The 27,198-nt window shown below is 36.4% G+C and overlaps 1 protein-coding gene across 2 annotated transcripts in view; it reads right to left on the reverse strand.

The window, feature by feature from the left end:
- The window catches only part of LOC135210353 (proton-coupled amino acid transporter-like protein pathetic), a 128,070-nt gene that overhangs the window by 29,120 nt on the left and 71,752 nt on the right, over window positions 1-27,198 (reverse strand). Inside the window, exon 1 of one of the 2 annotated variants that reach the window (XM_064243242.1) lies at window positions 1-446. This exon is cut by the window's left edge and continues 338 nt beyond it. The exons of the other annotated variant lie outside the window; for it this stretch is intronic. The gene's annotated coding sequence lies outside the window, so the exon portion shown is untranslated. Of the gene's footprint in view, window positions 447-27,198 lie in introns of those variants that run through there. 2 annotated transcript variants of the gene reach the window in all.

The following is a 27,198-nucleotide window of genomic DNA, read 5'->3' on the forward strand; positions in this document are numbered from 1 at the left end:
CTGCATTCGGGTCTTACTTGTAAGATCGATACTTTAGAATCAATAGCTTGGCATCATTCTGCAGAGGGTACACCTGCTCCGTGGCTCTAAAGTCGTTTCACTTAAAAAGCATTTGCAGGATTTATCGGACAACACGGACGAAAACATATATAATTATTCCCCGTAGTCAAAGCAGCCGCAGATGGAACCGTATGGGAGAATTCACGTAAGATGAAACTATACAGTAGGAAGATTTAGTAGGAATCAAGGCTGAGAATTTCGTAACTGTCGGCCATCATAGTCAAGGTTACGGCGATCTCTTTCCTAAGGATAGAATGAGCGGCTTTCTGTTTTATTCCGGAAAATAAACTAATCTGTATACCAACGACACCACTGACCGGTACGTCAGCAAATAAAGGACTGCCCATCGCAGGTGTTCAATGTCAATCTCGCCTTATCTTCGTGAAGTCACAGCGTGCCGAAAGAAAATCGAAGTGAAGTGAACCAGCGAACGTAACGCAATTCAGATTCCCTCAGTGATCATCTGATAACAGGATTTTTACGTCATATCACATTAGTTTTCAACTGATCACTAACTAATAAAATTCTTTTTCCATTTTCATTGACAAAAATGTTTGACCTCTATGTTGGGGTGAACGAACGGGCCAATAATTTGTGCGGAACTAGAGTGAAATAACATTAGCGTCTCTGAAAGCAGATTTCACCAAAAAGAAAAGGCAAAACGTGTGTTAATTAAATGGAATGTCAATATGACATACACTTCGGACTGCTTACAAATTACACCGGAGTTTTTGCAGGTAAATCGAGTCTCACCTTTGTCTCCTTCTCTCTTAGAAATCACATTATTGTGGTAGATTTGTTTCCCTTTAATTCCTGTTTAATTCATTTTCATAATATAGACAAACACTCTCGCACTCACACATTACCTTTATTTATATATGCACCACGTTTTATATATTTCTTGATCAAGTTATTTATTACACACACACACACACACACACACACATATATATATATATATATATATCTGACTAAGTTCCCAGTAACAAGAAAGAGGAGACTGAAGAAAAAAAAGAGCTCACATTCACATCTAAGCACGCGCACACACACACACACACACACACACGCACACACACACACACACACACACATATATATATATATATATATATATATATATATATATATGTGTGTGTGTGTGTGTGTGTGCGTGTGTGTGTGTGTGTGTGTGTGTGCGCGTGCTTAGATGTGAATGTGAGCTCTTTTTTTTCTTCAGTCTCCTCTTTCTTGTTACTGGGAACTTAGTCAGATAAAACGCATTGCTAAGTCACGTAAGAGAAAACTTAATTAGGCTTGATGACAGCGGGCACAAACCTTGGAACAATATGAAATCCCTAAATCGGCAACTCGCAGAAGCAAGGTACAAAAACGAAATTGGCGGCAAAGGCGAAGGATTGCGACTGGTGGCATCATTTCAGATTTTTCTTGGGGCGGGCGGCCAGGCGCAAAGATTTAGATCTTATTGTATGGGTGGGGTGGCGAGCGAAGTGGGTCTTATCACTTGCAGGTGCAGCTATAAGGCCCCGCCCCGAGAAATTTTGGAATTTGTGCACATTATGGAGCATTTAAAAGCTATATAAGATTCACCTTGGAGTAAATTATTATTATTACTATTATTATTGTTAAGAAATTCACAGTTCCTTGAAAACAAATTGTTTAAAAAATATCCACAATTATATATAAAAATATATTTCTATGTAAAAATTATTATTATTATTATTATTAATTATTATATTATTATTATTATTTTATTATTATTATTATTATTATTATTATTTCAAAGGCTAGGGAACTAACCAAATCTTAAGGGGGGGGGGGGGGTCATCAGTGGCATGAAGGAGCAAGTGGACCCACCACACAGCCCAGCCCAAATGACGCCCCTGGACTTTGGACTTGCGGCCCTTAACAGAGCAAAGTGAAACAAGCTTTGTGATAGTTGGTCGATTACTGATAAAGAATAAATACTTCAACCTGGCCGTTCAGAATAATCAGACGAACACCTGCAAGTTACAGGAAAAAAAGCCCTAAAAAGGCAGAATCAGTTTCATTTCACCCCACTTTAAGAATTTGCCATGTAGCGTCTAGATTTTCATATAACTTAAGAATGTTCATGTGGCGTTCTTAGATTTTCATATTAAAAAAAACTTAAGAAGAATGGTCATGTGGCGTCTTAAGAATTTTTCATATACTTAAGAATGTCATTGTAGTGTCTTAGATTTTTCGATATACTTCAAGGAATTTCATGTTGGCGGGTCTAGATTTTTCATATACTTAAGGAATGGTTCATTGTAGTGTTTCTAGATTTTTTTCATATACTTAAGAAAATGTCATGTAGTGTCTAGATTCCACATAAACAATTACTTAAGAATTTTCATGTTGGCATTGGGTTCTAGATTTTCATTCATACTTTAGAAGAATGTCATGTGAGGCGTCTTAGATTTTCGTATACTTAAGAATGTTCATGTAGCTGGTTCTAGATTTTATCATATTACTTTAAGAATGTCATGTGGCGTCTAGATTTTCATATACTTTAAGGAATGTTCATGTGGGCGTCTAGAATTTTCATATACTTAAGGAATGTCATAGTTGGCGTCTAGACTTTTCGTTATACTTTAAGAATGTCAATGTGGCGGGTCTAGATTTTCATATACTTAAAGAATTGTCATGTAGCGTCTAGATTTCGCTATTACTTAAGAATGTCATGTGGTGTTTTTCTAGATTTTCATTATACTTAAGAATGTATGTGGCGTCTAGATTTTCATATACTTAAGAAGTCATGTAAAGGCGTCTAGATTTTCATATTACTAAGTTTTCATGTAGCGTCTAGATTTTCGTATACTAGAATGTCATGTCGTGTCTAGATTTTCATATACTTAAGAATGTCATGTGGCGGTCTAGATTTTCCAGTTTTATACTTAAGAATGCATGTGGTGTCTAGATTTTCTTATATACTAAGTAATGTCACCTGTGGCGTCTAGATTTTTCATATACTTTAAGAATGTCATGTGGTGTCATAGATTTTTTCATATACTATGAATGTCATGTGCGTCTAGATTTTCATATACTTAAGAATGTCATGTGGCGTCTAGATTTTCATATACTTAAGAATGTTCATGAAGTGTCTAGATTTCATATACTTAAGAATGTCATGTGGCGTCTAGATTTTCATTATAATAAGAATGTCATGTGGCGTCTAGAGTTTCATATATTTAAGAATGTGCATGTATGTCTAGATTTCCATATACTTAATAATTTCATGTGTGTGTTCTAGATTTTCAGTTAATAAGAAATGTCATGTAGTGTCTAGATTTAATATACTTAAGAATGTCATGTGGTGGTCTAGATTTTTCATATACTTGAGAATGTTGCAGGTGGTGTCTAGATTTTCATATACTTGAGAATGTCATGGTAGGTCTTAGATTTCATATACCTTTGAGAAATGTCATGTGGTTGTCTAGATTTTCATATACTAAAACATGGTCATGTGGTGTCTAGATTTTCATTTATACTTAAGCAATGTCATGTTAAGTCTAGATTTTCATATACTTAAGAATGTCAATGTAGGGTGTTCTAGATTTTCATATACTTAAGAATTGTCATGTATCTTAAAATTTTCAGTATACTTAAGGAATGTTCAGTTGTTGTGAGGTAGATTTTCATTATACTTAAGAATGTCAATTGTTGGTTTCTAGATTTTTCATATACTTAAGAAATCATGGCGTTTCTAGATTTTCATTATTACTTAAGAATGTCAATGTGGCCCGTCTAGAATTTTCAGATACTTAAGAATGTTCATGTTTCAATGTAGTGTGCTAGATTTTCATATTTACTTAAGATGTCATGTGGCATGTCTAGATTTTTCATATACGAATAAAGAATGTCATGTAAAGTGTCGATTTTCATAACATAGATTGTTTCATGTAGGTCTAGATTTTCATATCTTGAATGTCATGGTGTGCTAAGATCAGTACATAAGAATGTCATAGTATTCTCTAGATTTTCATTAATACTAAGAATCATGTGGTTGATCTAGATTTCATATACTTAAGAATGTATGTGGCGTCTAGATTTTTCATAATACTTGAAAATGTCATGTGGTGTCTAGATTTCATATACTTAAGAATGTTCATTGTAGGGTGTCTGAATTTTCATTATACTTAAGAATGTCATGTATTGTCTAGATTTTCATATACTTAAGAATGTCATGTAGTGTCTAGATTTTATTTTCATATACTTAAGATGTCATGTTATTTGTCTAGATTTTCATATACTTAAGAATGTCATGTAGGTGAATGTAGATTTCTCATATACTTAAGAAATGTCATGAAGGTGTCTAGATTTCATATACTTAAGAATGTCATGTGTGTAGATTTTCATATACTTTAAAAGAAATGTCATGTAAGTGTCTGATCAGATTTTCATATACTTAAGAATGTCATGTGGTGTCTAGATTTTCATATACTTAAGAATGTCATGTGGTGTCTAGATTTTCATATACTTAAGAATGTCATGTGGTGTCTAGATTTTCATATACTTAAGAATGTCATGGTGTCTAATTTTCTATACCTTAAAAGGTGTCATAGAATCTAGATCATATACTTAAGAATGTCATGTGGCGATCTAAGAGTTTTCATGTACTTAAGAATGTCATGTGGAAGTCTAGATTTTCATATACTTAAGAACGTCATGTGGCGTCTAGATTTTCATTATACTTAAGAATGTCATGTAGTTTTAATGTCTAAGATTTGGGGTCAGATACTTAAGAATGTCATGTGGTGTCAGATTTTCATAATACTTAAGAATGTCAGTAGTGTCTAGATTTCATATACTTAAGAATGTCATGTGGCAGTCTAGATTTTCATATACTTAAAAGAATGTCATGTGTCCTAGATTTTCATTTATACTTAAGAATGTCATGTAGTCGTAGATTTTTCATATACTTAAGAATGTCATGTGGTGTCTAGATTTTCATATACTTAAGAATGTCATGTGGCGTCTAGATTTTCATATACTTAAGAATGTCATGTAGTGTCTAGATTTTCATATACTTAAGAATGTCATGTGGGTGCTAGAATTTTCATATACTTAAGAATGTATCATGTAGTCTAGATTTTCAATATACTTAAGAATGTCATGTGTGTCTAGATTTTCATATACTTAAGAATGTCATGTGGTGTTTCTCTAGAGTTTTCATATAGTTAAGAACATGTCATGTGCGTGTCTAGATTTTCCCATATCACTTAAATGTCAAATGTAATAGTCTCTAGATTTTCATATACTTAAGAATGTCATGTGGCGTCTAGATTTTCATATACTTAAGAATGTCATGTAGTGTCTAGATTTTCATATACTTAAGAATGTCATGTGGTGTCTAGATTTTCATATACTTAAGAATGTCATGTAGTGTCTAGATTTTCATATACTTAAGAATGTCATGTGGTGTCTAGATTTTCATATACTTAAGAATGTCATGTGGCGTCTAGATTTTCATATACTTAAGAATGTCATGTGGCGTCTAGATTTTCATATACTTAAGAATGTCATGTGGTGTCTAGATTTTCATATACTTAAGAATGTCATGTAGTGTCTAGATTTTCATATACTTAAGAATGTCATGTGGCATCTAGATTTTTCATATACTTAAGAATGTCATGTGGCGTCTAGATTTTTCATATACCTTAAGAATGTCATGTGGCGTCTAGATTTTCATATACATAAGAATGTCATGTGGTATCTAGATTTTCATATACTTAAGAATGTCATGGGGTGTCTAGATTTTCATATACTTAAGAATGTCATGTAGTGTCTAGATTTTCAGTTACATAAGAATGTCATGTAGTGTCTAGATTTTCATATACTTAAGAATGTCATGTAGTGTCTGGATTTTCAGTTACATAAGAATGTCATGTAGTGTCTAGATTTTCATATACTTAAGAATGTCATGTAGTGTCTAGATTTTCATATACTTAAGAATGTCATGTGGAGTGTCTAGATTTTCAGTTACATAAGAATGTCATGTAGTGTCTAGATTTTCATATACTTAAGAATGTCATGTAGTGTCTAGATTTTCATATACTTAAAGAATGTCATGTGTGTCTAGATTTCATACTTAAGAATGTCATGTGGTGTCTAGATTTTCATATACTTAAGAATGTCATGTAGTGTCTAGATTTTCATATACTTAAGAATGTCATGTAGTGTCTAGATTTTCATATACTTAAGAATGTCATGTGGTGACTAGATTTTCATATACTTAAGAATGTCATGTGGTGTCTAGATTTTCATACTTAAGAATGTCATGTAGTGTCTAGATTTTCATACTTAAGAATGTCATGTTAGTCTAGATTTTCATATACTTAAGAATGTCATGTGGTTGGGTCTAGATTTTCATACTTAAGAATGTCATGTAGTGTCTAGATTTTCATATACTTAAGAATGTCATGTAGTGTCTATATTTTCCCATACATTAAGAAGTCATGTAGTGCCTAGATTTTCATATACTTAAGAATGTCATGTAGTGTCTAGATTTTCATATACTTAAGAATGTCATGTAGTGTCTACATTTTCATATACTTAAGAATATCATGTAGTTTCTAGATTTTCATATAATTAAGAATGTCATGTGGTGTCTAGATTTTCATGTACTTAAGAATATCATGCAGTGTCTAGATTTCATATACTTAGAATGTCATGTGTCTAGATTTTCTCATACTTAAGAAGTCATGTGGTGTCTAGTTTTCATAGACTTAAGAATGTCATTGTGGTGTCTAGATTTTATATACTTAAGAATGTCATGCAGTGTCTAGATATTCATATACTTAAGAATGTCATGTGGTGTCTAGATTTTCATATACTTAAGAATGTCATGCGGTGTCTAGATTTGCATATACTTAAGAATATCATGGGTGTCTAGATTTTCATATACTAAGAATGTCATGCGTCGAGATTTTCATATTTTTTTTACTTAAGAATGTCATGTGGTGTCTAGATTTTCATAGACTTAAGAATGTCATGTGGTGTCTAGATTTTCATAGACTTAAGAATGCCATGTGGTGTCTAGATGGGACTCTAGCTTCGTAAGAGTAGTTTAGCTGGCCTTGTAAATTTAACATACATTTTTCTCCAGCATAACTTTCTTTAAAGACAATTAGCTAAAATAAAAATGTCATCCACTGTCACATGCATGACCGTAATACGTTTTTTCGCTCGAAAAACTTTGGAGATCTAGTTTCCCTCTACAAATTTTAAAAGAAATTACTGTAAATTTTACCAATACCTTCAGTGACCAGTGTACGTCCCAGTGCCTTAATAATTATCACTTGAAATCTGAGCTACGAAGGCTTCTTTTAATTAGGTTTTATTCTCATGTTCTTTTTTTGTATTGCCAACTAACAATGACCAAAGAAGCATAATGAATACGACCAAATTGACTTGAATCGAATATGGAATTTAGGCCAAAGGCCAAGCACTGGGACCTATGAGACCATTCAGCGCTGAAATGGAAACTGATAGTAAAAGGGTTGATAGGTGTCACAGGAGGAAAACCTCAAAGCAGTTGCACTATGAGGTAATTGTTAGGAGTGGGTGGAAAGTAAGATGGAAGAAAGAAATATGAAAAGGAGGTACAGTAAAAAGGAACGTAAGTGGTTACAGCTAGGGACCGAAGGCACGCTGCAAAGAACCTTAAGTAATGCTTACAGTGCACCGTATGAGGTGCACTGATGGCACTACCCTCCTACGGGGGAATACGACCAAATCATGTGTTAAATTTTTATGGAATCAAAATAAGACTTTTCGATCGCATTCGACTCTACCACTAACCGTTTCTCCCATTTCTATATTGTGTTCTAATTTAAAATGACACCCGAGATGGCATACCACTTGCTGGTACCTTTGCTAGTAATGAATTATATTCAGATGGTACTTCAGCTACCATGTTTTCGTATAGCTAGTCTGATGAATTCCACTCATTCATCTATAACCAGATTTTGTAAGTAAGCAAAATGCATTCGAGTATGTTAAACGATACTAATAAAATAGATAACGGAAATTAAAATTCACGGTACAGTCTGATATTATCAATGAAACGGGCTTAAAATTGTTATAAAAACGTCTGTACCTACCCTGGCGGATTTTGACTGACACTTAAATAGAATTCCACGATCTTGGTTTGTTTGTATGGTGTTTTTACGTTGCATGGAACCAGTGGTTATTCAGCAACGGGACCAACGGCTTTACGTGACTTCCGAACCACGTCGAGAGTGAACTTCAATCATCAGAAATACACATCTCTCACTCCTCAATGGAATGGCCGGGAATCGAACCCGCGACCACCGAGGTTGGAAGCAAACACCAAACCAACCACGCCACTGAGGCGCTCTAAATTTTTACTCATGATTCCGAGGTTATTCCAAAATACAATAAAACGAGAGTAAAGAATTCACATCTCTCGTCATTATTAGACAGCGACGGTACGTACAAATCAATGTTCACTTAGACCAGTGGTTTCCATCCTGCGGGCGCGCCCCGCTGGGGGCACTCGAAGGGCTGCCAGGGTGGGCGCAAATGCTTGATGAAGGGGATAATTATATCTGAAAACTATTAATTATGATGGAATTCAGAATTTAAAATACTAAGAAAATATTTTAGATATAAATATGAAATTTTGTTGTCCAAATATATAAACTATTTAAAATTCTATATTAAGGAATATATAATTATATATATACAATATATATATATATATATATATATATATATATATATATACATGCACACACACACATATATATATATAATATTGTGAATTATTAACATGTGCCAACTATGCCAGTAAATTACAGTATCTAAGGAAGGGAGGGGGCTTAGAGAATGTGCCATTCAATGAAATGTGGCGAGAATTAGAAATTCAGGGGCAGTCTGGACATTTCTACAAACCCTCTTAACACCTGAGTAGACAAATGAAAGATAAGCTATCTATTAATCTCTTATCTTAACTGAAGACAGGTTGCTAACCATACAGCGGTACCCACATCTTTCGAGAGACTTGACAGATCCAGATAGCGTTATCAAGTGATCTTTCTTAAACAGCTGAAGAACTGGTCAGAGGGATTATCATCAATGTGGTCTCATGTTGATTCTGGATTTTTGATTCATTAGAAAAGAAGGAATATTGAGAGAACTCTTAAAAAAATGTACGGGTCATTTTGTTACTTAGGCGAATATGGTGTTCGTAAGTGTATTATGTATGCATATGTTGCTTATACACACTGTGTATGCGTATTTCTGATGGCCTTAGCGTTAAATTTAAGGGCCGATAAATACTTGTCCTGATGAACATAGAGTCTGTTATCTAATCAATTCATGTTACAGTTGATGATTATACATTGAGGTGAAACTCCCACTTCTCTCTCGCTTGTACTTGTGTTTAACTACCAATTTTCGTTTCACATTTTGGGCAAAAATACTTTTCCTTTCTTATTAAAGTTGTCATTGAGTGTGGAAACAGGAGAACGATCGTGCAACGGCAACTGCATCTCTCTCTCTCTCTCTCTCTCTCTCTCTCTCTCTCTCTCTCTCTCTCTCTCTCTCATTCCAGAACCTAAGCAGGGTTTCATGAAAATCAAATAACTATGTGACGGCTATTACCATACAGGTTTCATAGTTTTTTATACCATGGCAACACAAATTGCTTCACGTTCTGATCTGAAGATGGTTTCATTGTTGTCTGAACATAGTATAATGCTTTTCATCTAACCATAATCATTATCCCCCTCTATACTTCTGGTATCAGTTAACTCTAAACTGTAACCTTTATCAGTCCATAAATAATTCACACCATAAATAAGGCTTTAATCCAGTCATAAGTAAGAACATGCATCGTATACCTTCCAATTAACAATATATCTTGGTAAAACAAGATATACGTATTGTTAAAACAGGCCTGTCAATATAAACACATTCCAAAAATCTCCGTACAACTTGTTTTAAACTGCAAAATGTCCCCCTAGTAACCAAAATAGTAACGTGATGTGTTTACATCTCTGATGGCTGAATAACGAAAAGTCATAAGAAATCTAATACATGTTGTTAGTTTTCAATAATGGTTCAAGATGCTCTTTACTACAAAACTGAAACAATTGGCTATGATGTAACAGACGCAATTTGTACATCGCACTTCTTCATAATAGCGTTAGAATGTCAATAATCTCTGTCAAAAACTTTTGACATTTTTTAAGTTCCTCGCTGGACGAGTGGTTTTCACGCTCGGCTGCCAATCCGGTGGTCCAACGTTCGATTCCCGGCTCGGCCAACGCGGCATCAGAGGAATTTATTTCTGGTGATGGAAATTCATTTCTCGATATAGTGTGGTTCGGATCCCACAATAAGCTGTAGGTCCCGTTGCTAGGTGACCAATTGGTTCCTAACAACGTAAAAATATCTAATCCTTCGGGCCAGCCCTAGGAGAGCTGTTAATCAGCTCAGTGGTCTGGTAAAAACTATGATATACTTTTACATTTCTCAAATTGCCTGAAGACTGCCATGTTCATCTTTCATGAGTGAATGCAACGGTTGGTGGCGTTTAGCAAGATCTCTCCCCGAGGTACGTTCCTTGGACACGTGACTAGATTATTCCGAATTTCAGTAAACCAGCTCCGGTGTAATATGTAACACATCCATTAATCATTTCCACTGTTTGCAATGCTCTGTCCACGAATGGCTGGGTTCGCCTCATCTACTAGAGTAGAAGTTCTTTCTCTTCTCTTCTCTTTACCTTAACAAAATCTCAAAAGTTTGCCAGTCATTTCTGTTTTTGCCTCCTGTTCTTGTTCTGCAATTATTGCTGCTCATAAGGTTGAAATAGTCCAATAGTCTCATCAAAAACTAGATTTGCTAACATACCATCCAAACTCGAACCGTTGATTGAGATTATCTCCAAAGGAAAACTTGGTAGTTATGGCTGGTTGGGGCATAAGTCTCATGAAGCTCCCTGCAGATATGATTTAAAGTTATCCATTCTTATTGTTCAGCATAGCAATTAAAGATTGGACAGCATGAAGAAAACTATCTAGAAATGCAAAAAAAAACTTTGAAGTGAACACGCTTCAAAAGGAGTGTTTCAAATTGACAAAATGTATTTTCAATAAACAAATTACCTTCCCAGTGTCCAATTTAATACGTGTTGAAAAGGAACACCTATATATAATATCATATATATATATATATATATATATATGATATATATATATATATATATATATATATCAAAGAAAAGTAATATCAGAAATTGGAAAGGATATACCCCAATACCCATAAAATCAATGTACATCAGCCTCAGACTCAAAGCACTTAGTACTTACCATCGAAATGCTGATATAAACGACTCTCATCATGGTACTAACTTGAATTAGTTAAATCTGCCACATGGATGGCACATTCGCACATTCAAATCAAGAGACGGTCATTTTGGAAACCCGTAATGCTAGATTTTCCGTTTAATTAACGGAATCCGAAGAGGTACAGGAATGAGATGGAATGTAGAATTTAGGGCAAAGTCGAAACGCTGGGACCTATGAGGTCATTCAGTGCTCAAATGGAAATTGCGAGTAGAAAGGATTGAAAGGTGTAACAGGAGGAAAACCTCACAGTTGCACTATGAAACAAGTGTTACAAGTGTTACGAGAGGGTGGACAGCAAGATGGAGGAGAGAGTATGAATGGAGGTACAGTAAAAGGAATGAAAGGAGCTGCAGCTAGGAGCCGAAGGCACGCTGCAAAGAACCTTAAGTAATCCCTACAGTGCACCATGTAAGGTGCACTGACTGCTCTAACCCCCTACAGAGCCGAAGAGGTAGAGAAAACTAGTCTCAGCGTAGCACTATCCTAGCCTGCGATATATAAGAATTACAAAAGGTCGATTTGGCATGTTCAACAGGTTACTTTTAGATGATATTGTGATTTACTATCAATAAGAATTCATACTTTGAAACATATCCCTCCTACAAGTTAACTACATTTAATCTCGTATGAAAGAGAAAACAAACAAATTAAACACTGAAAATAAGCCTTAATATAAGCGAATATTAACAGCATCAAAGAGTTTCTAATAACCTAAAAATACATTACACTCAGAAACTAATGGTCTCCATGCAGTAGAAAAGGTATTTGTCTTTACTTTCATTACGAGATGGGTGGTAGCATTGCTACACTCCTTCTAGTACCTTGCATCTATTTAAAAAAAATAATTGAAGAAGAGTTTCCGGAAAGTAACTTGGAAGAATTTTCATGTTGTTTGATGTAACGAATCAATATAATACTTGTATAAAGAGCGAGGCGTCAATAAAGGACAATGGAATAAACAAAAATTCAACTCAAACTTAAGACCACGTCAGCCCTTCTGCTCCAGTTCCTACTTCAGACAGAAATAAATTGATAACAACAAATCAGGATCAGCAAGCTTAAACTAAGCCAGCCATCTGAATATACCACCAACGTGGGAGCTTTTGCGGGTCCCGGTCTGGGTGGTCATTTTGGGGGCGTCAGTGATGGGTGCCGCGCCACCCGCCCCCCACCCCAAGTTTTCTCTGGGGACTCCAAATCAGCTATAAGAAAATATCTGTATAAATATTTATAAATATATAATTATTATACGCCACTTTTCACGAAATAGTGTCGAAAAAATATAAATAAGTTTGAAGTGTAGAGAGGGATTAATTCAAATTAGTTATTTTTAACATGTCCGGAACAATATAAAAATACATAACATCTAATAGTTGTCCATTAAAAATATTCAGACAAGGAAGTTTTCTTTAAAAGCTGAACATCTCATCACTTTATTCACAAATGAATTAATGACCTGTCAGTCACAGTATTTGATCGATAGTGGTCAATATTTGCATGCTTAATCTATTATTCATCGTGCATTTAAAAATAATTGAATAAAACTTTTCACGTGTCTCCTTATGAAAATATAAATCTCTACCGAATGCCATACTTTGTTGAAACGGAAGCACAATCGGCTCAGTTTTTTTTTCCGTTATGGTTGATGAGACAATAGACTTGTCCAAAAAAAAAAAAAAGTATAGTTGACTATTCTTGTTAGGTACTTTAATGAAGTTGTGAAGGAACGTGTCATTGGTACATAACTACATATCACATGGAGAAGGTTGATGCAGCCAGTTTAGCTGTTTTTATATATAAGGAGGTAGAACATTCTGTTTTAATTTGGTCAAACCGTGTGGCACAGTGCTATGATGGGGCAAGTATTATGAGTGGATGCATTAGTAGCATTCAGGCACCACTACGAGATAAAATTCCCCAAGCAGTGCACATACATTGCCATGTCCATAAGCTTAACCTAGTACTGGGTGACTGTGAAAAAAAATCAGTGGTCTCTCTTCATTCTTTTCAGTTATTAACACACTGCGCACATTTATAACTAACAGTAATACAAGGCACCCACTTTTCACAGAGGCACAGAAAGCAGAAGACCTGCAAGTTTTGACATTAGAAAGACCTGATTATTATAACAAGATGGTCTTACTATTATCAGTCAGTTGCAAAGGTTGAGTTTCGTCATAGAAGTTTGTTAGTAGTGCTTCACAAAGTTGAAGAGAACTCTGATTCAGATGCTGCAGCTGAAGTAAGTGGACTCTACAAACAGTTGCCGTCTTTCAAGTTTGTAGTGAATCTTCGTGTTGCAGAACAAGTCTTGAAAGTTACCAGCAGCTTGTCAGACCAGCTACAAGCAAAGGAATTATTGCTATCAGAAGCTTGCTCTCTCATACAGTCAACTATTAAAGAAATACAGGTCTTGAGAACAGATGAAGGTTTCTCTAATATCTTTGACAATGCTAAGATTTATGCTGCATATGAGATTGATACAAACTTGAAAGACTCCAGTCAAGTAGGCAGACCCAAGAGGATCCAATCATCCAAAAGATCTCAACCAAATTAAAAGACTCTTTTAACTGATTCAACTGTAGGAATGATTGCGGACAATACAAGTCCTGCTCCTGAGGTATCATTCAAAGGAATCTATTTTGGCATATTAGACAGATTTCTCTCTGAGATGGATCATAGATTCACTCATAGTATGCCACTGATAGCAGCAATGAATGCACTTGACTAATTCTAATGACTTGTTAAATTATAAGAAACTGTCTACCATGCTACAGTTTTATAAGGATATACATATCGATAAAATCCTTCTAAATGCCCAAATTTTTGCCACAAAGAGTCACTTTCTAACTAAGAATGAAAAGCCTAAGAATTTGTTTGAAATGTATGATGAACTCAGAACATCAGAATGTGCCTACTCAGAAATTCTTAGAATTGTTAAAATTCTCATCACCCTTCCAGTAATTACTGCCAGCAATGAACGACTGTTTTCAGTGCTTAGTTTTGTGAAAACGTATCTACGAACTACCATGAAAAATGAGCGCTTGAATGACTCATCTTATGGCCTCAGAAAAGGAGCTTGTTAAAAATCTTAACCATGACATACTGGTTAATGATTTTGCAAAATTAAGATCAAGGAGGTATCCACTAATGCAGTAGATAATATTTGAAATGCATGAAGCATGTGTTTATTTTGGAATTTCCTTAATGCAACATGTTAAATTGCAGATATTCTAGGACCTATACTATAGTTTATAACTTTATTTGTTTAGAAATTTCTACTACCTTTTCATCATTATTTATGATCTCAAAATTTTAGGTGGTACAGCATTTTTTAAGAAATAAAAATTCCTCAATTTCCTTTACAGGTGACATTAAATTGCTCCTTTTTTGTTGATATTTCTAAAAAAATTTCTCGGGACGCCTTACAACGGGCTCCCGGACCCCCCAGCTGGTTAGGCTCTCTTCGCTCGCCCCCACCCCCACCTCAAACCTTTGCCCAACACCCCCACCCCACAAGGAAAAATGAAATGACGCCACTGGTCCCGGTGTAGCAGGAAATTATTCTCTCCCCTCCCCCGGGGAAAATAAGCCTAGGATTTATTTCCCCCCGGAAATAACAGCCAGGGCTGCTTTTCCCCCTGGGGGGGGGGTCGATTTTAGACATAAGGTATTTTTCCCCCTCTAGGCCATTTCTCCCCTATCTACATAGAAACTATTTTTTATGAATTACATTATCAACGGGTAAATTTGACAAAATCATAGGAATTTAATTGTACATCAGAGTTACATTAGTCTAAATGTAGTCGGGTAATTTACCGGTTCTTGTGTAATACTAAAGTGTTGAATTTATATGGCAGCGTACTCACTGATAGTATGTACGCAGCACATCATAATGTTAAACCATGTCTTGTTCCTTGGTTACTGATACTATTTTATTATTGTCTATGTTGGAGTCAAAAGCAGTTTCAGGTAGAACAATGGTGATGTCACATTATACTTGTCATTATCAGATTATCACGATAATGATAAAAAAATGGTCTTTATTGGAAAGCTAATTGGAAAATGGACTTAAAAACCAATAAAAAATCACGGAATTTAGGGGAGCGTTAATTAATTTTATCTTTTGTCTCTTTGATTGCGGTACTACTGGATTACACTTAAGACATGATCGAGGCCTTATAATTTTGTGTTGTTCTAAGACTAGTAGTGTGGTACCATTCGTAACATGACTCAAACTCGACCAGTTCGTGTCCATCTGCTGTAATTCCTGTACATTCTTGACATCTATTCCCCCAGGAATGTCGTCCTCTTTTGCCTTTGCATGAAGCGTTGTAATTGCATCTTCATCCATGTATTTGTAAACACCCTCAAGTGCCTGTTTTTTTTTTCATGACAAGCATGCCAGGAAGCTTCTCTGGTTTTGTCTCTATTCCATCTTCTGTGACTTGCTTTCCTTCTGCTTCCACGGATAAATTTACTTTCTCTTCAGCTGGAATATGTAGGACTCTCATTTGTTCAGGGTACGGCAACTCATTCAGAGATCAGTGGCACGGTTCTCCTGGTTTAGTGGTGTCATCATCTTGCCTAAAACCCTTCGTGTCGTCTTGTTTGTACACATTCAAATTCACTATGTGGTACAAGTTTTTTTAGTTCTTTGTTTGATGCAACGTTTTTCAGTTTTTGCGCGTCCTTTGCTTACAAGAGAAGCAACTTCATACGAGCCTATGTATTTTGCTTCTAATTTTCCTCCCATTCGATGATTATTTTTGTTGTTTTTTTAATAGTACTAATGAGCCCTCGACTGTTTCATTGTATTTAGATGTATGTCTTTCATCATTGTTCTTCTTTTGTCTGTTTTGAGTTTTAGCAATATTCAAAGTGATTTTTTCTTCGGCTGCCTTTTTTCCATCTGTCCATCCGCTTGTGGTGGTCGCGCATAGTAACACTGCGTCCTGGGCACTAAATAGTTACGCCATGTGTAAGTTTTAGTTAAATAAAAGGATATCTTGGTGTACATTTGCAACAGAAAAGTGTTTTAATAATTTACTCTATGCGAATTACACCGTTAATATTCGAAATAGGATATTATTTAAAGCCCAGGACGCAGTGTTACCATGCGCAAACACCACAGGCGGATGGACAGATGGAAAAAAAACAGAGTATAGGTAGATCGGAAGAACGGGGTCTCTCCTAAACATGGCAGTGAAAGGGGTAACACCAGTGCTGGTGGCATGGTTTTAAGTACGATATCCAAATAGGATTCTCTTTACGTGCAAATCCCAATCGTTTCGTTTTTCCTTAACACATTTGATAAAGAGCTCTTTCGAGGGTTTGATAAAATCTCTCCTGGAATCCATTTGTTGGCGGATAATAGGCTGAAGCAATTCTGTGATCTACCTGTAACTTGGCACAAATTATGTCATTCAGTTCGTTGACAAATTCTCTCCCTTGGTCGGTGATCAAGGTTTCTATACAGCCAAATTCACGTATGGTATCTAAAGCAACTGGAGTTTTCGTAAAGTAATCCGTCATTGCTACAATGTACCTAAGTGTCCTCCCTCTGTCTGGGGCAAGGGTCCGATTTCTACCCGAGACTAAACGTTTTCAGGAACAGGTACTGGATGTATTGCTGGTTTATTACTTGCTCACTGGCACTTGTCACATTTAAAAACACAATTACTAACAAGTTCTTTGCTGCCCTTAAAATAATACTTAGCAGTAATTTTTCCGAAAGCTTTATCCCTTCCCATACGTGCACCACCAAACCCTTCATGACAAGCTTTGATAACTCTGCTCACTTCCGTTTCATAAACACCTGACGCAACTGAGCTTCATTATTTATTTTTCGTTTATGCATTCGATGTCCATCTTGAACACAAAATAGTTCGCCATTTTTTCTAATAATAACGCTTTTCGTCTTTGTTCAGTCCATCAGATACTTTCCGCTATCCAGATATTGGTCTAAGTAGATTCACTTCACCCGTGCATCTCATGCCCAGCGCCGTTCCTTACGACGCTCCTGATTGGCTGTTAATAAGCCAATCACAGGGTTGCAAACTCTCAGTCTCTCTCGAGAGTTCACATAGGCAGGATGTATGTTCCACCTCTACTCTTTCAAAAGTTATAACTTTCATTACACCTCAGTTTTACTTGCAGAAAAGTAGTGTTTCCCAATTGCATCACCAAACATCGACAAGACAATGATTTAAGATTTTTTAAGATATAAGAATTATGACAAAAGTCGTAATATATAACATAAAGGAATAATGAGAGGGATATAGGAGGACTGATTGTAGCAAAAGAAAAATCAATGGGGTGAATAAATTTCCTCCATCTAAGTAACGATTTTTTTTCATATATAATGAGATTTCCACCATAGAATATGAAAGGGTGATGGTGATAATGATAGTGACGATAATGATGTCTTAAAATCCAACGCCGCCAAAAAAAAAAAACCCCCCACCCCCCCCCCCCGCCCCCCACAAAAAACCAAAACACGACTACCCCCCCCCCCCCCCCACCACAAAACACAGACTTCAAGACTCACGCCTATCGAGGAGTGTGATCATGATGATGACGTCATCGAGTGATCACGTGAGCAACACCTGGCCACAAAGATAAGAGAGAGAGATTAATATTCTTAATCTTATGCTTGTTGTTTTCATAATGATAGCCCTGCCTTTAATTTTTCGGTAGCATTGTCTTCCATGACATCTAAGTTACGAAACTGTATGAAACACAAGATAAATTATGAATGCACTGCTATCTCATGTAGGGTTTGTTTGTATGGTGTTTTTACGTTGCATGGAACCAGTTGATATTCAGCAACGGGACAAACGGCTTTACATGACTTCCAAACCACGTCGAGAGTTAACTTCTATCGTCAGAAATACACATCTCTCACCCCTCAGTGAAATGCCCGAGAATAGAACTCGCGGCCACCAAAGTGGCAGGCCAAGAACATACCGATCACGCCACTGAGGCACTGATTTCATGTAAGGAAGGGAAGAATATATTCTATATTAAGAATTTTATGTTTGTTTCACTATAAATATTTTAGCATCAAGTTTACTGAAGTACATAATTCTTATATCATTATAATCATTAAATCATTGGCTTGACGATGTTTTTAGTGATGAAATTGGAAAACGCTCCTTTTCTGCAGGTAAAACTGAGGTGTACCTAATGAAAGTTATAATGCTTGAGAGATGGAAGGTTAACGTTGCATGCGTGAACTCTCTCGAGAGACTGAGAGTTTGCAGCCCTGTGATTGGCTTATCAACAACCAATCAGGAGCGTCGTAAGGAACGGCGCTGGGCATGAGATGTACTTTTTTTATAAGTGAGCTCCTCCATCCTCTGAAGCAGCTGTTTCCACTGCCACTGCTCAGACAACTTTGGCGCCATGACTACAAGGGAAACATAAAATGAGTGCTTTTGTCAACAGCCCAAATGATGGTAGTTTTGTCATGATGATAATTAATCTGTGTGGCAGCCTGTCGTTGCACACGTCGCCATAGCCATACTCTTATAACAGGAGTGGGGTTGGGGGAATCTTGACCTAGAGGGGTGAATATTATCCTGGGACGAAAATTGCCACCAAGAAGGGATAGATATACTTATAATATATATATATATATAGATATAATAATTATTATAATATATATCTATTATATTATATATAATATAGATAATATAATATATTGGGCCATACTACCCGTGGGGGGAATTTCGGACAGGAGGAAATACAGACTCTTACACCTGTAGACCATCATCGCTAATAAGTGGTACCTATTATATAAATCAACCATGGGCTGACCGCCCGACTTAGACTAGTCCTATTTCTTAATTTGTTTTGATGTGGTTGAGTTGTACCAGGAAAACAAACGCGTTTAACGAAGTTTTGATCTATCAGATTCAGGCTGCAGTGGCTTAATGTCTCGTAACATTGCCGGCAGTGAAAAAATAAGTGAAGGCCTTGCAAAACTTCGAATTAAAGTCCTTTCCATTTAGAGCTCAAGTGTTTCTCACGTCCGAAGTAGGTATTTATTATGGCTTTCTGAAGTTCCTATAATTTTCCAAGATTTGATTAAAGTGAAAGATAGGCCAATTGGTTGATACACGAAAATTTATTTGCATGGGCTAACCTACAAATCTGTAATTTGCATGTCGAGCATTGCAGGTCTAGTGTATAAGACTTTTTTTTTTATACATATCAGCTGGGATATTTCATTAGGGAAACCTGCAATGGTACAGTAACACCGAAATGTCATTTACATACGATTAGTTAGTTATTATTTTTGTCTGCTCATGCTTTAACTGCTCCTTCATAAAGCCTCTGTATTGCAGTTCTTACTAAAGAGTAGTACTCAAAAGATGCACTTGTCTTAAAACACTTGTTTCGCTCCTTTATTATATTAGAATTGACAACCTCCTGTCGATGTTTTCTCGTATTAAAAAAAAAAATCAAGCAACAATGCGTTTGAGGCCATTTTATGTGTGTATACAAAATGGGTCAAAGACGGCATTATCTTCTAATATCTGAACAAAAACAATTCCTTGAGATACTAATTGTTTTTATCAATGGCCCGTTTGTATTTATGAAATGATGATGGGTGCTAAGACCAAACTTAAGCGGGCCATACATTATCCAACTTGGTTGGACAACAATGTTGGCCAACAATTTCTGCTCTAGAGCATACACTGTAAGACCAAGTCGTCCAACATTAGTTATAGATGTCGATCTGTATTGAATAACACGCTCTGTGGCATATTATTGTTGTCTTAGAATTCAAAATAAAAAAATCATTACGGAATGGAAGTAGATGAAGAAATACTTTTATGTGGTACAATAATCAGTTTATGTGCAGCTTGAGAACGAAAAAAAAAGTACGTATAAAAAAAAGAAAGCATTGGGCAAAACAATGGCTGCTAAATCGATCACATAATTCTCATGTGAATTGTTACGTGAACTAAAAGAAACTGCTCCAGATGATTACAAAAATTTCTTGAGAATGGACAATGAAACCTATCAGGAGCTGTTAAGCCTGGTTACGCCTTTCTTGAAAAAAAAGGCTACGAAAATGAGGGATGACGTGATAACAGTACACCAAAAGCTGTCAACAACTTTACGATTTTAGCGACCGGTCAATCATATGAGGATTTAAAGTTTTTGACGAGAATTGCTCCCCAACCCCCAAAACTATAGGTCAGTTTATTTTACCTACTTGCAATGCTATAATTAGTGTGCTGAAACAAGAAGAAAAATAATTAAAACTTAAATCCAACTACAAAAGATGGAATGGAAGAACTATCTACGTCCTTTGAAGAAAGTTGGAATTTTCCACACTGTATTGGAGCGGTAGACGGTAAACATGTCAACATAAAAAAACCCAGCAAATTCAGGTTCATACTATTATAATTATAAAAAAAAACATTCAGCATTGTCTTGTTTGGCATTGCAAATGCCAACTATGAATTCATATATGCTAAGGCTGGAGCAAAATGGAAGAGCATCAGATGGAGGAGTTCAATCTAACAGCAAATTCTTTGAACAACTTGAAAACGATGACATTACATTTTCCAGATCCAGAGGATTTACCTGTAGGAAATTATGGGAAATGCCGTATGTCATGGTAGGGAGACGATGCATTTGCCCTCCCTCTGAAAATCTAATGAAACCCTTCACTGGTCAGCTAACAGATGAACAAAGAATCTATTGCTATAGATTATCTCGAGCAAGACGAATTATTGAAAATTGCTTTGGGATTCTAGCTAGCAGGTTTCGGATTTTTTTATTACTACTATAAATTTAGCACCTGAAAAAGCCGCACGAATCACATTAGCATGCTGCTATCTACACAATTATATCTTGAAAAAGAATAGACAGTTATATTTTCAAGGCGCTGATATAGAAAATATAGATACTGCAACTGTACAGGAGGGTTCTTGGAGATCTGATCCGCAACAACTAGTCCCATTACAACCAACTCAGAAAAGAAATTCTACCACATGTGCTAAGCAAGTAAGGAACAAGTTTTGTCAGTTATTTCTATACTGATGGTGCAGTCTCATGGCAGTGGAAAATGTTAGGATTACAACAACCTTCTGCAAGGGTAGAACAGCAATAAAACATCAAAAACTGATAAAGTTTATTACCATTAAGTAATATACATTATAAAAAAATGTATTAACTGAATATTACATTCTTAATAAAAATAACAGATTTCCTTTAAACAATGAAAATGAAAATAAAATATTGTACCTTATGAATGTATATGCATCCTTGAAGTTGTATCTAGGTATACTACAACATTATAAAAATACATAAACTAAATATTACATTGTTCAAAAACGTTTCCTTTAAATAATGCAAACTAAAAATAAACTACTGTACCAAATGCATGTATTTTTATCCTTGAAGTTTAATATAGGTATTCTACAACTAGTTTAAAGAATAATTCGGGTCTTGAAGAAGTTCAGTTATAGTATATTGACTCCCTTGGCTTATGTCAGTCGAAACATTTTCATTGGATAAATGATAAGTGCATACAGGTTGGGTTGAAAATGTCAATGGGGTTGATGCACGAGTACTTGACCTACTGGACGATAGTGACACAGAATCCAATGTTAACTGGTTTATTGGCCCATTATATGAATCTCATCAATAGCTTTTTTTTGCATACAACTTTTGTGTCTCGTTCAGCTTTCTGTAGGATACCGCCCAGCTATCCGCATAGATTGCGGCTTCGTCCTTCATGAGTTTCTGCTCTTTTATGAAATCTAAAGGTTCGACGGCTTTTTGCAAATAGTGATCTTTAGTTGTATCATGAGTAGTCCGCATTTTTCTCTTGGTACCCTCGCTGTATTTCCAATTCCTGGTCATCGCTCTCATCCAAATTACTATCTCCAGGTATCTGAGGATTTCTTGATCTAAAAAAATCATGCAGCAAATCGAAATACCATAAACTTGGTTCGTACATGTTCATCACCGCCCGCACCAGACTTTTCAGACTTTTCCTTCTTTTTCAATTCCCTCCTATAACAAGTTCTCATATTGTTTATTTTTTTAAAATTATCTAGAGTGGCATTGCTAACTATTTCCTTAAGGTTATTCAACAGTACTTCCCATGCTTTATTTCGTTTGTTTTTATCTTTATATTCTTCGCTTTTCACTTTCCAAATCGCAGGTAAACTTCTGTATGTATCAATGAAACTTCTCCACTGTTCAGTGTCATTTATATTTGCCATCACGTCTATTTAACACTTTTATAAAACAGCTATTTCCAAAAGAACGTGTCTTTAAAGCAAGGACTACTCGCAGTCAAACTAGCTTCCAACTGATGTTGGTTGTGTGAAGTTTTACAAGCGCACACACTGTCAAAAGGTTGTAGAACATTAGGCCACGCCCCTTAAAATCAAAGCTGCTTGATTCTCTCCAACCAAACCAACCAACCAAAATCTTGTTGTACAACCAGCCCATACACTGTCTAACATTTCATACAACCCAACCAAGTTGTACAACAAGTTGGATAATGTATGGCCAGCTTAATGTATGGCCAGCTTTACAGGGCACAGTCTTCCAATCAGAATTGCCAACCCTTACGGTGACACAAGCCATGAAATTCTGTAGTGTACTAAACGATTTCATTTTCATGTTTTTGGTTTCTCTCATTCCATATATATATATATATATATATATATATATATATATATATATATATATATATATATATATATATATATAAGCATTTGATGGCGTCTACGAATGGTTGGCAATACTGGATTGTTGCCAGACTTTACGATTGGACCTTGCGCTTGCGAGACGCGAGTCGCGACTCCCATTGCGCTTCCAGTTTTGTTTGTGAGTGTTTCCGTGAAAACCAGTGCACATGGAATTCAAGCCTACACCAACTTCTGTCTGCGCTTGCTTAAAAGCACCTTAAGCAAATGTGAAGGGGTTGGGAGAGAGGGGGAAACAACGTTTCAAACTGGAAGAGAAACTGTGTCGATTTTCGAGGCTGGCCAGAATGTGAACCCCAAAAATGGAGGGAAACCATTGTTGTAGCTGGTGTATCGCATCCTCGGTCTTCCCCATCGGTTTTCTCCCTTCTAATTCAAGACATTCTGCCCCTTTCCATTCTGACCACATTTCCAGCCCGACATATTTTACATAGCAAATAGTTAGCGGTTTGTTAAATCTTGAAATCCCCTCACGTTCACAATGTCAACCATATTTGGCCGATGGACTTGTCGGAAAATGAGGGGTTTTGGACGCCGTAAGATTCGCTGATGGAGAAGGAACCGATTTTGATGCTTGTGCACTATTTATTGCATTAAGGTGATTGGTGGTGAGACTATTTGGCTGAATGTTGGAGAATAGTCTACGTTGGTGATGCTCATATCCTAGCCTAAGGGTGAGGCCACACCGGGGCGCGGGGAGCGTCGAGGTTGCAGGCGTGTCTCGGGCGGGAGAGCAGCGTCAAAACTACACATGGCCACACCAGAAACGCCACCCTCCCTCCTTCCCTCCCGCGCCGTCACTCTCAGCAGTCTAAGATATACTTCTTTGCAAAGTAACGTTTGGATAGGAAATTGCCTTAATAGAAATCGTAAGTGGCAAACTTGACGATAGAGTACGTATAAACACCCAAAGGTCTTTTGGTTCTTTGCTTGGCAGTGAATTTTGTGATAATAAAAGGTTAAAATCCTATATATATTTTTTTTTACTTCCCATATAGTTATTACTTTAGGGGAAGTGAAAAGAAAATGTGGATTTTTAACTTTTCATTATTGCAAAACTAACAGCATATAGGGTTACTTCCTTAAAGATACTTAGAAAAACAAAAGAGCGAGAATTAAATTGCAAATTAAATATAAGACGTATAATTGATTATTGTCTGAATTATGTTGAAATAAAACGATTTTACCGGTATTTAAAACAAAATAGTTTAATGGAAACTACATAAAAGAAAGTAACACAAAGGAAAAATCAGTTTTGCTTCATTGTTAACATTAATAAAAAAGAAAGTACAAAGTACCACGAATATTTTCATAAATAATGATACTGCTACACTGAGGATTCATATAGTTATCAAGTCTATGCAGCTGGACAAGGATTATTTGTGTGGCTGAGTGCATAATAGTTGGCACCTTTAAGTTTTTGGGGTCGAATGCATGACACCGATGGCTAACATCTGAGGGCCACTTGTTCTACTTCTCTTCCATTTCTTGAAAAAAAGTAATTTTATGGAATGGATCACAGGGATCCCACCAAGCTCTCTTCCGAAACACCTCCCCAATTAAATGATTTTTATGTAGCCACTACCGCTGAACAGGTGACACTTCGGCAACTGATTGCCAGTTCATCTGCACGTTAGTGACCATGTCAAGTCGGAGGGTATATTTACGTAGTGTGGTCCTTTTTCTATATTCACTTTAAATTCAGTGATGAACTCATCCCCTGGGAAAGTATTCAGACTATATAAGAACTCATTGAACGCATTCTGAAAGTACACAAATGAGAGGTGCTGAAAATAACTGCTAATTTAAGCATGCATTACAGATATGGAATAATTAACTCGATATTTTACTGAATAGATAATAAATGTAGTCGCTTAAAACTTAATCGTTTCTATGCTAATATCAGTTACTTAACAATGATAATATGCTTTAAACAATTTCTAGGTTACAAATGAAAGTTCCTTAATACGGGACTAACTTCACAACATAGTTATCAATATAATCAATAAAGGGAAGTAACCATCGGGGAAGTAACCATTCAAGTATAGTCCCTCCCTAATCATATAGAAAATGGGGTTGTTTCGGTTGAAGACGCCTGAACCGCCGCGGTATTTTAAAACATGTTCATCGTCGCCTCGGCAACTGCAGGAGGGTCGAGCCGTCCCGCTAGTCTTGTGTGGCCACCCGCATAAGATACCTATGATTCAAACTGCCGCGGGAACCTCTTCCCTCCAACCTCCACGCTCGCCGCGTTTGGTGTGGCCTCACCCTAACAGTGTAGAGGAACGTGTTGACGCCAAGTTTTGGAGGGAAAACTTTTGAGTGACGCTGATGGAGAAGGAACTGTTGGTGACGCTGGAGAAGAACGTTTTTCCGACCAAATGGTGGGGAAAGTGTTGGTGATAGACTACTGACAGACCAAGTGTTGGAGAGAAACGTGTTAGGACTGACAAGCCGCCTAAATTTCACAACAGCAAGGGTTGATATCCTAGTCCAATTGTTGAAGTTTTCGTGATACCGGTAGCGTATCCCTAATGTTGGAAAATGGATTGTTCGTGATGCTGGTAGATCAATTGTTGGTGAATTAAATTTAGCGGAACCTGGAGGCCTAATAATTTTTCCATTAAGGTGGATATAGGTATATCCTACTACGGTGTCAAAAAGTGAAGTGTTGATCCCGTTAGGCCGAACATTGGATAGGCCTAGAGAATTGTTGGTGCAGCCGACAGGCCAGATGTCGGAGAAGAAAAATAAATGTTGGAAGTCCAAATGCCAGGTGATATGGTAGTTTATGTTGGATTGCAAGTATTAGTGTTCTTGTAGCCTAGGCTCGGTATTTCGAGCTGCCCAAATGCAGGAGTTCTGCGATGTCTCGATAACTTCCATTAACCTAGATCTGGATAATAATTCCGAGGCGAGCTAGACTATGGCAGTTGAATAATTGCCCAATTCGATTCCAAGATTAGCAAGGGGAAAAGGAACAGCCATCGCCTTCTCTGGCTGTGGGTGAGTGTTCCAATCTATATTTTTCAGTATGTTTCAGGTTTCACCTTGGCCCTATTTTCTGTTATATATTGTCTCCTTACCCACGCATCAGGTGAGTCGTACTGCATTTGAATATTTTGTGCTATAGGTATTAATTTAATTTACTTTGTCAATGGGAAATCATGTGCTAAGTAGGTACTTTACACTTTGTTTCTATTTACCATGAATAAGACATGAATACTTTAACGTTTGAAAGGACTGTGTAAATATTTCGCTCATGCTTTTTTTTTTTTTTTTTTTTTTGTTTTTTTTTTTTTTTTTTTTTTTTTCCTGATCAGCCTAGGGTAAAACACCACGGAAGGCCAACCTCATCACGGTGGACGGGTCTTATTCACTCGATATTTAATTGTTGGTGAAAACATGAATACAATTGCAACTCTAAGCATACCATTTAAAAGACTGAAGTTTCGTCAACATATTGTTGGGGGGGATATATGAAAGCCCCATATGAACTAAAATAAGCATGTGACGCCTCTTCGTAAAATGTTTTCAAGGCAGTTTTGAAAATCCAATATGGCGGCTACGTTTTGCATGGACGGTTCTGATCAGTGACGGCCACCATCTTTCCCCTTTCCCCAGCCTTCCCAGCACTCATTTGAACAATGTTAGCGTATGTATGTAACGTTTATTGATCTTACTCAAGATTGCAGTTGTAATCAGCACAATAAAACATTTTGTTGCCTATATTAGTGAAAGTATGAAACTTGTTATTCCCGGGGTTATGGTTGGAACTGAATTCATTCTTACCTTGTAATCAGTGGTTTATCCTTACTGCCATCACAACTGAAAACTCCCCAGTGCTTATTTTGATTGTAATTATACACATTTTGGTCTTAATTCACTCCACAGTGCACTCGAACCACATTGCTGTTCGTGAATCCTAAGCACTCACTCCCGTAAACAAAGTTACGAGCAGCAGACAACAACACTGATTATGAGATGCAAAGCTT

Source organism: Macrobrachium nipponense, chromosome 39, assembly GCF_015104395.2.
Source record: "Macrobrachium nipponense isolate FS-2020 chromosome 39, ASM1510439v2, whole genome shotgun sequence".
NCBI classification, from domain to species: domain Eukaryota; kingdom Metazoa; phylum Arthropoda; class Malacostraca; order Decapoda; family Palaemonidae; genus Macrobrachium; species Macrobrachium nipponense.